Consider the following 14,559-nt stretch of genomic DNA (forward strand, 5'->3'; position numbering starts at 1 on the left):
TCACCTAATTATATATAGATACATTATTATGTAACAATACTATATATTCATTCAATTACAATGATCGAATATGTGAGGTTTTATAATACTTAGATTAGCTGATATTTTGTAGTTGGGTTCGTAAGATTTGCAATCCGATATAGCATTTTCAACTTATTAAAATATCAGAACACAAATAGTGTCGTGTTGAGACTTGTAGCTACAAGTTTTCATGAAACCTTGTAGAAAAAGGTGGGATATTGCCTAGTTCGGTGATGTTTTTAGGAAGGTTTAGTTTTCTTAGCCTTTCGTATTGTGGTGCTCAAACTTCTTCGTACAGTTTATAGGCCTTTGATGTCTCTTAACCGACAACCAAACATTGTGTTTGCATGTTGTCATGCTGATCACAAATTGACAACACGTCATTTCAGGCACCGTATATTTCTTGCTGTTTTAATTTTATAAAAAAATGATGTTAAATATTACGGTTTTAATTTTCTCATAAACCAATAGTAAGAAGATTAATAAAAAGAGCATACCTTTTTAAGATGAATCATAATATAAAACACGTTATGGAAATATAATATGGATATACATTAGATTCGAAGCCTTTTTTAAAATTATGGAGTAGTATATTTATCTTTAGTTTTGTTGGTATGCCATTTGGTGTTTTCTTGCATGCATGTGATTGATGAAGCCAATGACCCACTTCTATTACTTATGAAGGGCATCCAAGAATCTAGGGGGTAAAGAAGGGGATATGATGCACATGTTTGATTAATGATCATAAAAATAAAAATAAATTAATTAATTAAAGTGTTCTAAAGGTGATTAAAACAAAACTAAGCAGAAAACTAATGAACTTAATTTTATTTTTCACATGACTTCCTCTAATTTTATCTTAAATCTTTACTATTTGATTGATAAACTTAAGTGTACGTACTCTCTTTTCGTTTTCTTTTTCAACTAATAAAAAATAAGTGACATTTTCAAATAATTACATTTCTGTCTAGGTCTTTTTTTTTTTCTAGTGGATCTTTTATATAACGAACTAGGATAAGCTAGAAAAGGAAAAACGTACAATTACTTGCATTCAAAAGAGGATTTTTAATGCACTAGATCCGACTGACGTTATATTTTCTATCTCTATTTTTATCAATGAAAACAAATAGGTAACAATAGAAGAAAAAATGAGTTCTTTTCTTCTAGCTTTACCAGAGAAGTAAAACCGTTTCATTCCGAGTACACCAAATGGCCTACCATGCGGAAAGAATAATGACACGAATAAAATTCTTCTTGTTTCTCGTAACCAAAAGTGTATCAATCCAAATCAATATACTCAAGGGAAAAAATAAACAAGGCATAAAGAAGAAATGCTATAATTTCCCTTAACTTTAGAAAATAAAAAGAACTCATAAAATAAATAACTAATAACAAAAGAAAATTTTATAGATAAATAATCAAATTTACTTGTGATAAAAACGACAAAAAAGCCCATATCATATCTGAAGAGGTAGGTCCCAGCAGAGCTCAGGTGGACCCGCAAGACTCACCTCAAAAACGGACGTCTGCGCAGTTGAACCCGCAAGACTCACCTTCAACAGGGACGTCTGCGCAAAGGCTAAACTCGCAAGACTCACCTTGATGAGACGTCTGCGCAGAAACCAACTGGATCCGAAGGACCCACCATGCTCAGAGACGTGACGTCCTTACGCGCAGTACGCAAGCTGTTCCCGCAGGAAAAACCTCCCAATGGTCGACGTACTCCGCCTGTTCCCGCAGCAACGGATACTAGCCATCAGGGAAGGCTACCCGCGCAGCAAGGCTACACGCACAAGGCACTTAACTCTTAAATAATTCAGTAATGTCACCTGAAGAAGGAGTGAGCAAGCCGGGAACACTCCCGCACAAATGAGCCAGTCCGTACGATACTGGAGGATCTTTTGTACTGTACCTGACGAGGTATGGACAAGAGATCTGACCAAAGATACGACAGCTCACTGACAACAGTATGACGAGCAGCACGCTCTTGTACTGTATGTCACTATCAGCCGCTGCCTACTCACCAACCTGTCGGAGGACGTGCATAGCCTGCAGTTGGTGGAACAGAAATAGTACACAGCCGGCCTGGTCACTATCAGCCGCTGCCTACCCACCAACCACCAGCATGGCACGTGCGTAGCCCAAAGTTGGCAGAACAGGAATACTATTCAGCCGGCTGTACCTGCTTGGAAACCTACCTTCGGCTATAAATACTCCAACACCTTGGAATGGTATGGACACATTACATTACCTTATCACATCTTATCTTTTCTAGCAATCTCTTAATATACACTTATATTCAAGAGCAATCTAGTCTGATTCTCACGCCGGAGGGTGGTCACAAGAGGTACCCCCCCTTCTAAGTGACGAGCTCACGGTGTCTGTTTTGCAGGTCACCAGAAGAACCATCTTTGCCGGACATAACCCCTCGTGGGAAACATCTATTTAACCCCCAGATTATCCGTAATCTGCCCGGGGTCAATTAGTGTTTCTTCATTAGCGCCATCCGTGCATAAAAGCTAGAACGAATTCTCTCAGTTTTTTCAAAACCTCCGAAAAGATGGTTAACGTTACTCCGGTCCCCAGGCCAGGGAGTAACCAAGAAACCCCGGTAACCACAACCCCAGCTACTGGGGGGAACATCGGCGAATACACACATTTTACGAACACTACCCCGGTTACCCAAGCCGGGGCAAGTGCAGTAAATTTACGAACACTACCCCGGTTACCCGAGCCGGGGCAAGTGCAGTAAACAATCATCCCCTGGGATTCATTGATACCCAGGTGGAAAGACAACAGACGAGGCACCCCCGCCAAACACTTGAACAAGTTAAAGCGTGGGCGGAAAAACGTCAAAGGGAATTCCAAGCTGAGTTGGATGAACGCTTACGTTCACTCCAACAGGCTGACGAATTCGGAAGCACTCAACAGCTCAACATGAGCAATGATTGCGAGTACTTGGACGATGATTCGGAGGAATCCGACACCGACGTAAACCCTCGCCATAAGGCGAAAGGGAAGCGTAAGGACACGGACTTCCAACCGAGAAGGAATTTGGGAGAAACTTTCAAACCAAAAAACGCGGGTAGAAACCCACGTGACTTCTCCAAAGCTTTTAGACCAACTGTTGCAAATGCGGGAATGTCCAAGTTTGCAAGGGACATTGCGGAAGCAATCGCCCCGAAGAGTGCCAAGCAGATGCCCAACATCGGCACTTATGATGGTATATCCGACCCAGACGATCATTTGAACAGATTCATAGCGGGGGCAACCGTCAGCAATTGGACGGAACCCACGTGGTGTTATATGTTCCAGATGACGCTAGTTGGAGCGGCTAGAGCGTAGTTTGACCGTCTACCGGTCCACCACATCTATGATTGGGCAGACTTCCAACAGAAGTTTAGCCAACACTTCAGCCAACAAAGAAAGTATACCGAAGAGCAATGGACAATCCTCAATTGCATTCGAGAGGAAGATGAATCTTTGCTAGACTTCATCACTCGCTTCAACTCAAAGAAGCTAAGTCTGGGTAGTATTAGCGAAGATCTTGCTCGCGCTGCTTTCATCCAGGGCACAAAAGACCCAGAGCTCATCCGCACCTTAACGGGTAAAGATGGCATGCCATCCACATGGGATGCCATCATGACAGCAGCTAAACGCTTCGCGGAAACGAAAAAGCAACTGGGTAGAGATCTTCCCCTGAGCACAAACCTCTACACCCAGAAAATAAGAGAAAACAATGTCCTTACCGCCCGACTAAACAAAAAGAGGAAGCTAGGCATTTGGCAGTCAAGGGTAAACTTTGACACCTCATCCGGCTCGCACCCTCGGTTAGGCGGAAAGGATAACATGCCGTCGCCAAACCGGAACTCCAGATGGACGTCACTCACCAAAAGCGTCACCGAGATATTCGACACCGAGAGACTCCCATGGCCAAAGGCTCCAATAATCCGAGAGCGTCACAACGCTGATCAGAGCAAATTCTGTGACTTCCACAGGACAAGAGGCCACAACACCGAGGAATGCATAGACTTGAAGGACATCGTCGAAGCATTTGTCAGAGATGGGACGCTCACGCACCTCGTGGCGTAATGAACACTGAGCAGGCTAATGCGTGTAGAACCCCAGTTGGGGAAAACACGAATAAAACTGCAGCTTCAATGTCGGAGACTACATACTGCGTAAACAACGAGATTCCGAACCAAGTGCATATCGGCTCGAAAGGCTCGATGACACTCCCAAGAACATGGAAGGGAGCTCAATTACACAGTCTGTATGTAGATCAATTCCAAACTTTTAAAAGAAAAGGCCCAGAGCCACTTCTAATGGAAATGATTCTCCTTATCACATTGACGCTGGTCTTACATTTATACTTAATGAACTTTCCACACTGATATGCCGGTCTTCACCGCATACATAAGTAGGAAAACAAGTCGTTGCATGTGGAAGGCGGCAAAACCCGCATAAACACAAAACGACAAATTTTTAAAGAAAATATAAGGAAAGCCTTCATGCAGGTCAGTCATAGGTAAAGTTTGATCATCCTACTAAATGAAAGTGCCGGTCCTAACCGCACAAATCATGATAGAGGACACCGAACTAACCTATTGACAACCGCGCGTCGAACGGTTAGTTTATTCAAAACACTGATATGCCGGTTTTCACCGCATAAATAAGTGTGAAGAAATCGTTGCGTGTGGAAGGCGGCAAAACCCGCATAAACACAAAAAACGGCAAACCTTCACGCAGGTCAATCATAGGTAAAGTTTGATCATCCTACTAAATGAAAGTGCCGGTCCTAACCGCACAAATCATGATAGAGGACACCGAACTAACCTATTGACAACCGCGCGTCGAACGGTTAGTTTATTCAAAACACTGATATACCGGTTTTCACCGCATAAATAAGTGTGAAGAAATCATTGCGTGTGGAAGGCGGCAAAACCCGCATTAACACAAAAAACGGCAAACCTTCACGCAGGTCAGTCATAGGTAAAGTTTGATCATCCTACTAAATGAAAGTGCCGGTCCTAACCGCACAAATCATGATAGAGGACACCGAACTAACTTATTGACAACCGCGCGTCGAACGGTTAGTTTATTCAAAACACTGATATGCCGGTTTTCACCGCATAAATAAGTGTGAAGAAATCGTTGCGTGTGGAAGGCGGCAAAACCCGCATAAACACAAAAAACTGCAAACCTTCACGCAGGTCAGTCATAGGTGAAGTTCGGTCATCCCACTAAATGAAAGTGCCGGGCCTAACCGCACAAATCATGATAGAGGAAACTAAACTTTAACCTATTGACAACCGCGCGTCGAACGGTTAACTTATTCAGAACACTTAGAAAATATCTTCAAGGAAAAAATGAGGAAAACCTCCACGCAGGTCAGATATAGGTAAAGTTTAGCCATCCTACTAAGTGCAAGTGACGGTCTTACCCGCACAATCACGAAAGAGGAAGCAAAACTTTAACCTATTATCTGCCGCGTTGATAGGTTAACTTATTCAAAGTACTTAAGAAATTGCTAAGTTAAACTAAAGTATGCACAAGCGAATCATATATTGTTTATGCGGCAAAACAAGTGCCAAATTAAACTATAATATGCATGATCAAGTCGTATAACGTTTATAAAGTAAGAGTGACGGTCCTACCCGCACAAAAGATTTACATTCCATAAAAATTCAAGTATTACAAGAATGGCCGGGTATCTACCCGCCTACAAGAGTGTAAATCTATACAAAAACATAAACCCATCCTAACAGTGGGAAGGGATCTAAAGGTTCAAGCTTCAGGACCACTCCCTCCAAACCCACTTGTACCCGTACCATCACTTGGCTGTGGCGGTTCAAGGAAGGTCTTGAGAATGGTTAACCCATCATCAGCAGCAGCAACTTCGTTCACCTTCTCCACCACTGGATGCGGGAAGGCAGAATACTGGTTCACTGCTTGGTCATAAGCAGCTTCAGTATCCACATCATATAAAGGGAAGTTGGAAGGCGGGATGCCCTTCTCAACGAACCCTAGACCAAGCAGGAAGCCAGCCTTTTCCCCATCCTCATGAGAGCGTTGAGGGCTGCGCTCATGGCATCGTCATATGATGTGTCCGTGAAGACCCGATGCACAACCTACAAAACAAAAATACAAGTATCAAAACCTTTTCTAAGTATAAAGAAAAGCGTGAAGACATTATGAAGCTAAGCTTACCTGCGACAACGCTTCTCGTAGAAGCCATTCCTTGGTGACCAGAGCCTCCTGGAGGGCAGCTTGAGCTTGGTTACGGGCGCGTTCGGCTTCACTTTTGTTAAGGTTGGCAAGCAACACTTCCTTAGCAGCAGCCTCTTCAACGCTCTTTAGCTTACGCTCAGTATGGTCAAGCATACCCCTCTGGTCCAAGATTTCTTGAAGCTTCTTGGCGTCTTCCATGGCCAAGGCGTCATGAGCCTGCTGGAGCCTCTCTAATTTGGCTTTGAGCTCCTCATTCTCGGTGCGTAGAGGCTCAGCAACAGCTTCAGCCCTGGTGGCCCTCTCAGTTGCGTTCCGAGCGGTTTCCTTAGCCAACCGAAGCTGTTCGTTAACAGCTTGGGCAGCCTTGGAACGGGCCTCGAGACGGGCCTGAACTTCAACCTCAAGGGCCTTGAAGGCCTTCTCCTTCTCCGCAGCAACGGCGGAGAGCCTCCTGTTCTCCTCCCGGACAGCCCGAGCCTGAGCTACTTCTTGGATACGAGCTGCTTTTAACTTGTCGTTTTCACGACAAAGTAGCTCGACGCGCGGCTGCATCCGGGCAAGGAGAATTCGAAGCTCGTTTGTCAGCCTACCCTCCTGGTAGCTTGACATAGCTTCTCCCAGTGCACCACTGGGGGCGGCGTGGCGCGCCCACTCGACGCAGTCCACAGCCGTCCGAAGGGTGGTTCCCCGGCGGATGTTCCACCGCGGAACAAACACCTCATTCGAATCCGACACTGCAAAAACAAAAAGCAGTTAGGAAAAGATGATAAAAAAACAAAAAAAACATAACAGGCCAAAATAACCCTACGCACCTGTAGGGTCGACGACAGGCCTGTAGCCGCCAAACCCATCACCCGAACCTAGCGGATATCCATCCAAGAGGTCAGGCAGATGGGAAGGAGGCAGAGATTGGCTAGACGCCCCAACCCCAAACATACCTGCTGAACCGGCCGGGGGCGAGGTGGTCGCCGGTGCCGGATGCGCGGTTGAAGCCGCCGTCGTAGGAACCAATGGAGGTGAAATCACCGGAGGTGAACTCACAACCGTGGTCGCCGCTGCGGAAGAGCCCGCAGAAAAACTCACCGCCGGCTCAGTGAAGGAATCAGTGAATATGGCACTGACAGCCGGCGGAGACGACGTCACAGTTGGAACAGTTGCCTCAACCGAGTGAGCAACTGAACCAACACGTGAAGCAGGCGCAGCCGCCTGGGTCATCGCCTCGGGTAGGTTGACCAAACCTACCGTCATGGGTCCAGAAGTGCTCCTCCCCGCTCCACCCTGGAATGCGGTTGCATCCACGCCTGCATGAAGACAACATATTTAAATATAATGGCGGAAAGATATGAAGTTAAAAGTAAAGGAAGTTTGTACTTACGAGTCCTCTTGAGCTTGAAGGTACGAACAGGCGGGGACGAACCCGATGGAACCGGCCTTTTTACGCCAGTCACTGTCGCTGTACTGGGCTGCCCGGAGGTGACAGCCGTCTCAACCTCCGGAGCAGTGATCTCAACACCACCAGGGTTCCCCGCCACCTCCTCGCTTTCGGTCTCTGAGTCAGACCGATTCACCGGATCGGCAGTGGAGGCAACCTTCGCCTTCCATTTCCCGCCAGCAGCCTTCTTCCTCACGAAGAATGGACCATTTGCGGATTCCTCATCAGAAGATGACAAGATTAGAGGAATTCCAGCAGAGGTTTGAGCATTGACAGGTCGAGGGTTAAATAACTCCTTACCTGGCCGCGTGGCGCTTAGAATCGGGTGGCCCGGCGGGTAGACCTCCACGAACCGATCCGCCGTTTGCTCAAGGATGGGCAACTCGTTCTCATCTAGAGCACGAGTACCCATCCGAGCGGGACCATCACTCTCCCGCGGCTGCAGGAGAGACTGCAAGTCGTTTCCCTCTGAAAACAAAAAAAAAAAAACGGTTAGAACAAAAACCCTAAATTAACGGATAATATGAAGCATACCGTAAGGGACAGAGTTCAAACCGTATTCGAGGACGATGGGAATCTGTGACGCCTCCTTCCACACCCGGCTCATCCCGAGCAACACCATCCCGGACTTCGCAAAGCGGTAAACCGGAGACTGGATCCGAGAAACCTTGGAGAACCATTCCGCCTCCTGGTAGTTGGAGGCGTGAAGGTTCGGGAGAGCTCTCCCGTTCTTGAACGTCATCGCTATGGGGACGACGCGAGCGGAGATATAGAAGAACTCCCGCTTCCAAGATCGAAGACTGCAGTCGGTAGCGCAGATCTTCAAACCCTTGATCCGATTGACCAAGGTATACCACCCCTGGATGCACCTCCAGGAATAGAAGGTCATCAGGCGGTCAACATGGGGCTCCACACCCAGAATGAGACACACCCACTCGAAATGGCGGATCTTGGCGATCGCCATTGGGTGTACCTCAGTCAGATGCACACCGTGTCTCTCCAGAACACGGTATACAAACTTCGTCAATGGGAACCTGAGATTCCCATAGACGAAGAATGCAGCGTACACCCTGATCTTGCTCTTGGGGGCATCGTACACCGTCTGATGAGATGCAGGAAACTCAGGCTCGAAAGGCTCGAGCATGAACTTCCTGACGACGTACTGATAGAGGTCGACCGGAAGAGCACACTGGCACTCGCCAGCAGTACTCTTGTCATCCTTGTCCGACGTGGACAACGGATTCTCGAGGTATACATCGGACTCCTCGACAGTAACCTCAGGATCATGAGAAGACATGTTTGGGATGTAAAGAACGATTTCAGGAGAATGCTTGACGGAAACGTTAAGAGTATTCGCCGGAAATCGTTTAGAAGAAGAAGAGAGAAGTGAAAGTGTGGATTAAGCTGCACCCTCTCCCCCTTTATATACTCATCGCAATGAATGCGATGAATTATATGCGGAGGAGAGAGGAAAACGCAGGTCCAATGAAACTATGACACGTGGAAAAAGCAAGCTGGCAACAGCTGTTGACAGGACGCGTGCCGTAAACTTCGCGGCCACGCGCCCGAAAACTCGCGCCCACGCGCCTGAAAAAGCGTCTGGAATGACCATGTACTGTCACGTCGCCATAACTTCCTGCACGTCCTGACACTGTCAGAAGAAACCGTCGGACGACGTTTCAACAGTTTGGACTGTTCTTATCCTTTCACCAACTCTTCGAATTTCAAAAAGATTCAAAAGTAAGCGGGACTATACCCCTTACCTTGGCAACCAAGTAACTATAAGACAGGTGCGAGTACAGTGTTAAGGCAAAACCCTTCACATACTTAGCACCTGCAGAGAATTGAAGCCAAGAATACCTCGGCGACCAAGTAACTATAAGACGGGTGCGGGTACAGTGTCAAGGCAAAACCCTTCACATACTTAGCACCCGCAGGGAATTGAAGCCAGGAATACCTTGGAAGTAAAGTAACTATAAGACGAGTGCGGGTACAGTGTCAAGGCGAAACCCTTCACATACCTAGCACTCCGCATGGAATTGAAACCAAGAATGATCTTCTGGGCCATGCTTGCGGAAACGGGAATAACATCCCCGCATAGCGGGAACGTCGAGAACTAGATTGTTTGAAGCTCCAAGATGGAATTGGTTGTTTTAACATAATTGATCACTATGTTCAAAACTACCAAAACCTCATGGAGAATCTACACAAGTGGAACTCAACGCTCCTGACTTGCGAGGAGGTTACAGACCTACCCGCATCATACCCAAAGATCAAGCAGAAAAGTCGGGAATTTCTGCACGTGACATTAGGACTTCCGCGGGAAGAATCCCCAAGGAAAACCTTAAAACTAAACCCTTTTCAAAACCCTTTGCTTAAGTCCAAAAGTTCACCTCACTTATTAACAATTCATGAGAAGAACATTGGACTAGGGGGACTTGAAGAGGTAGGTCCCAGCAGAGCCCAGGTGGACCCGCAAGACTCACCTCAAAAATGGACGTCTGCGCAGTTGAACCCGCAAGACTCACCTTCAACAGGGACGTCTGCGCAAAGGCTAAACTCGCAAGACTCACCTTGAAGAGACGTCTGCGCAGAAACCAACTGGATCCGAAGGACCCACCATGCTCAGAGACGTGACGTCCTTACGCGCAGTACGCAAGCTGTTCCCGCAGGAAAAGCCTCCCAATGGTCGACGTACTCCGCCTGTTCTCGCAGCAACGGATACTAGCCATCAGGGAAGGCTACCCGCGCAGCAAGGCTACACGCACAAGGCACTTAACTCTTAAATAATTCAGTAATGTCACCTGAAGAAGGAGTGAGCAAGCCGGGAACACTCCCGCACAAATGAGCCAGTCCGTACGATACTGGAGGATCTTTTGTACTGTACCTGACGAGGTATGGACAAGAGATCTGACCAAAGATACGACAGCTCACTGACAACAGTATGACGAGCAGCACGCTCTTGTACTTTATGTCACTATCAGCCGCTGCCTACTCACCAACCTGTCGGAGGACGTGCATAGCCTGCAGTTGGTGGAACAGGAATAGTACACAGCCGGCCTGGTCACTATCAGCCGCTGCCTACCCACCAACCACCAGCATGGCACGTGCGTAGCCCACAGTTGGCAGAACAGGAATACTATTCAGCCGGCTGTACCTGCTTGGAAACCTACCTTCGGCTATAAATACTCCAACACCTTGGAATGGTATGGACACATTACATTACCTTATCACATCTTATCTTTTCTAGCAATCTCTTAATATACACTTATATTCAAGAGCAATCTAGTCTGATTCTCACACCGGAGGGTGGTCACAAGGAGGTACCCCCCCTTCTAAGTGACGAGCTCACGGTGTCTGTTTTGCAGGTCACCAGAAGAACCATCTTTGCCGGACATAACCCCTCGTGGGAAACATCTATTTAACCCCCAGATTATCCGTAATCTGCCCGGGGTCAATTAGTGTTTCTTCAATATCATATCAAATTCGAATATACATGCATGTTCATTAGACCAATAGACCATACAGAAATGAGTTGTGGCTATGGGTCCATTATATTGGTAAAGTGGGGGATCGAGTGCAAGTAATTAAAGAAATATAAAAGAGATAGGAGGTTGGTGTGTTTCATAATTATGTGACTTTTAGATAACCACATGACTCGTTTAATTATGACCAAAACCACGTTATTACCCTCACCATCATGCTTTCTGTCTTCATATATGGATGTCTACTTATGAAACTATCATGAATATTTAATAGTTTTATATCTTGATATAATTGTAAATGTTTGATAAAAAGTTCCTAATGTTTTAAAGGAATGGAAATAGTTTTGATAAGAGTAATAAAAGTGGTAAGATGTCTGGTTGGTAAATTTATGGAAGAAATTGAAATGTCAAAAATGTTTGACCCTAATAAATGGAAGCGGGTTTAGAAAGCAGCCATCCCTAGGGAGTCGTGATGTAGTTGAACAAAGAGGGCTAAACACGGGCTATGAGAAGATTGATGGTTCATGTGTTTCGACTTTCTTAGATTGTCCATCCTGTTTTAGATGGTTCTAACGAAGATCAATGGTGCCAGTGTTTGTTGGTTATTGGGATTGATGGATGGCCGTATAGTTTCGTTTGTCTTTGACTTTATTAGGTTTCATCTTCAACGAATGGTGTGTGATTCTTGACCTTTGTCGATCGATTCATGGTTCACGGTCTTCTTGTTCTCCAGTTGATTGGTTTATGGGTTTAGGGGTTTAGGGGGTGTTTGGGATTCCTTATTTTACCGTATAACGTATTTTTAGGATAAGTTTTTAGTTGCAATATTGTAACTTAGCAACGTATCCTCTCACATATAAAGCACCTTATTAACTTTTGGACTATTGGTTTTTATTGGTCTCAAGTATTTCATTTTTGCCGGCGCTGGTCCCAACTATCACTTTAACTGCCAACGGTCCCAACTTTCACACATGTGTCTGCCACCAGTCCACGACTAACCGAGTACTAACTCCGTTATGTTTTAGATGACGTGTCCATCCTACGTGTTAAAAAACCTTGACGTGGCTGCCTGCGTGTATATTAATAACAAAAAACCCTTCTCCTCCTGTATATTAATAACAAAAAATGCATCGGGCAGGAGAGTTAATTGGCTGGGCTTGAGGGTGACTGGTATCGGTTGTGGTTTTCCTTAACTTATCAGTTTGAACATATAAAACCAAACCTTGTGCAGACCTGGAACTAGAACTAATCAAAGACAACATCTCAAATACTTCTTTATCACTAACTAATAGCTTTAAACGACCATCACCAGGAATCTTGCAATACAACCAAAGACCATCTTTCGATTTGTATGAACCAAAATCCTTTGCATAATCCAATAACTCAAAGTATGAAAGTTTGTCAACATCTAACATTAATGAAGTTTTTTTTCCACCAACATACCTTAAAATCGGTGGTGCAACTTCAAATGCCCCATTAGTGTGGAAGGAAATACGTACTTGATTATCCATTGTTAAAATTAGGGCTTCTAACCTGTTCGATCGATTGAAGATGATGATTCAAATGCCCCACAACAGATTTTGTAACCTGTTCGATCGATTCAATGATTGAATTAGGGTTTTAATTTGGGGTTGTTCTTGATCGATTGGGTTCTCGATCGATTGGAGATATCGATTTGGGTTTAGGGTTTTTTGTTATTAATATACAGGAGGAGAAGAGTTTTTTGTTATTAATATACACGCAGGCAGCCACGTCAAGGTTTTTTAACACGTAGGATGGACACGTCATCTAAAACATAACGGAGTTAGTACTCGGTTAGTCGTGGACTGGTGGCAGACACATGTGTGAAAGTTGGGACCGTTGGCAGTTAAAGTGATAGTTGGGACCAGCGCCGACAAAAATGAAATACTTGGGACCAATAAAAACCAATAGTCCTTAACTTTTTAATAAGTTATAAGTTGGCTAAAATAAGCAATCCCAAACACCCCCTTTGATTGGAGTTAGAATCGAGGTTATACAAAGGTTCTTCTTCAATCGAATGGCGATCGAACACAATAGTCATTGTAATGTTCAAACACGTAGGTTGTGGGAGGGTTGATGGTACTTTGTAATGTTCAAACGTTCCAACACTAACATGATGGAAAGTTTAACACATTTTGATTAATCACTAATCAGTGATTTAATGGAAAGTTAAAACTTTTTGGATAGGTCTTTGTGTAAGGGGTTGTTAATGAACAATGCGAGGGGTTAAATAACTAAATTAACTTGAATTAAGAGGTACGTTTGAAAAGCATGATGCAAGTAACTCTAATGGGCAATTATGTCAAGTAATTTACCGAAAAGCAATGCAAAATGAGCTTAATTGGTTGGTTAAAGCAAATTAAAGTAAGAAATGGTGATTTACCTATATAGATTTGTTAAGAGTTTTTTTAACGACAGATAATTTCACGTGTAAACCTACCCTTTCGAGGCCATGTCTAATGTCGACTTCTTGACCGCCGTGAAACCGTATCCCCTGATGCACGGATACCGGATGAAATTCGTAAACCCTCTCCCCTACCGGGTTCAAACCCGGGATTAAAGTCATGATTCATCCTTGCATCAAGATGTCCTTCGAATCGGCCTAAGTAGGAATCGACCCCGTGTCTCTACTTAAGAGTGGACAAGCCTAGTAGATCAAATTCTCAGCACATATTTTTTAGATAGCTGTAGTGAAATCACAAACACTTGTACCTTGTTGTTGTTGTTGTTGTATAGTTCTAGTGAAATCACAAACATTTGTACCTTGTTGTTGTTGTTGTTGGACAGAGAATTGCCTAGGTACTTCGTGCGGGGTGACCCGATAACAAAGGGACACCGCCAACTGGTCCAACCTAGTCGTACAGAGCCATTAAGCGCCTCCAAGTTATCTTGAGTTACGAGGAAAACTCACTCATCCGAAGACCCACTGGTGGTAAAACCCTAGCGCTCTCATAATCGAACTGGAGATCACAAAAATCCCAGTATTCCAATTATACACGACATTGGAAAGGATGCTTGTTTTATTATTAATGGAAAAGAGTTCTAATTTTATTTGTTTTTATTTAACTAATTTTAAACAAAAAAAGGTTTGGGAGTGGTTGATCGTTGTTGAAATAAGTTGAACCCTTCTTATAGGGCAGACAATTTATATAAGAGACACGAATACATGACACGCATCCACACGACCTTAACAGATAACATACAAGACTTTAACATATTTAGTGTATTAAACAGGTAAACTTTAACTTGTAGGGCCCTACCTTCTTGTTTGTGCCACTTTGTGGCAGATCTATCCTTAGAAAAAGGTGACTTGAAAAACAAAAGCTACTATATTCTTGTTTGTGGTAGATGATCTTTAAGTAAAGTAAA

Source organism: Bidens hawaiensis, unplaced genomic scaffold, assembly GCF_021521415.1.
Source record: "Bidens hawaiensis isolate Kalapana, Puna unplaced genomic scaffold, B.hawaiensis_p1.1 tig00015453_1, whole genome shotgun sequence".
NCBI lineage: Eukaryota > Viridiplantae > Streptophyta > Magnoliopsida > Asterales > Asteraceae > Bidens > Bidens hawaiensis.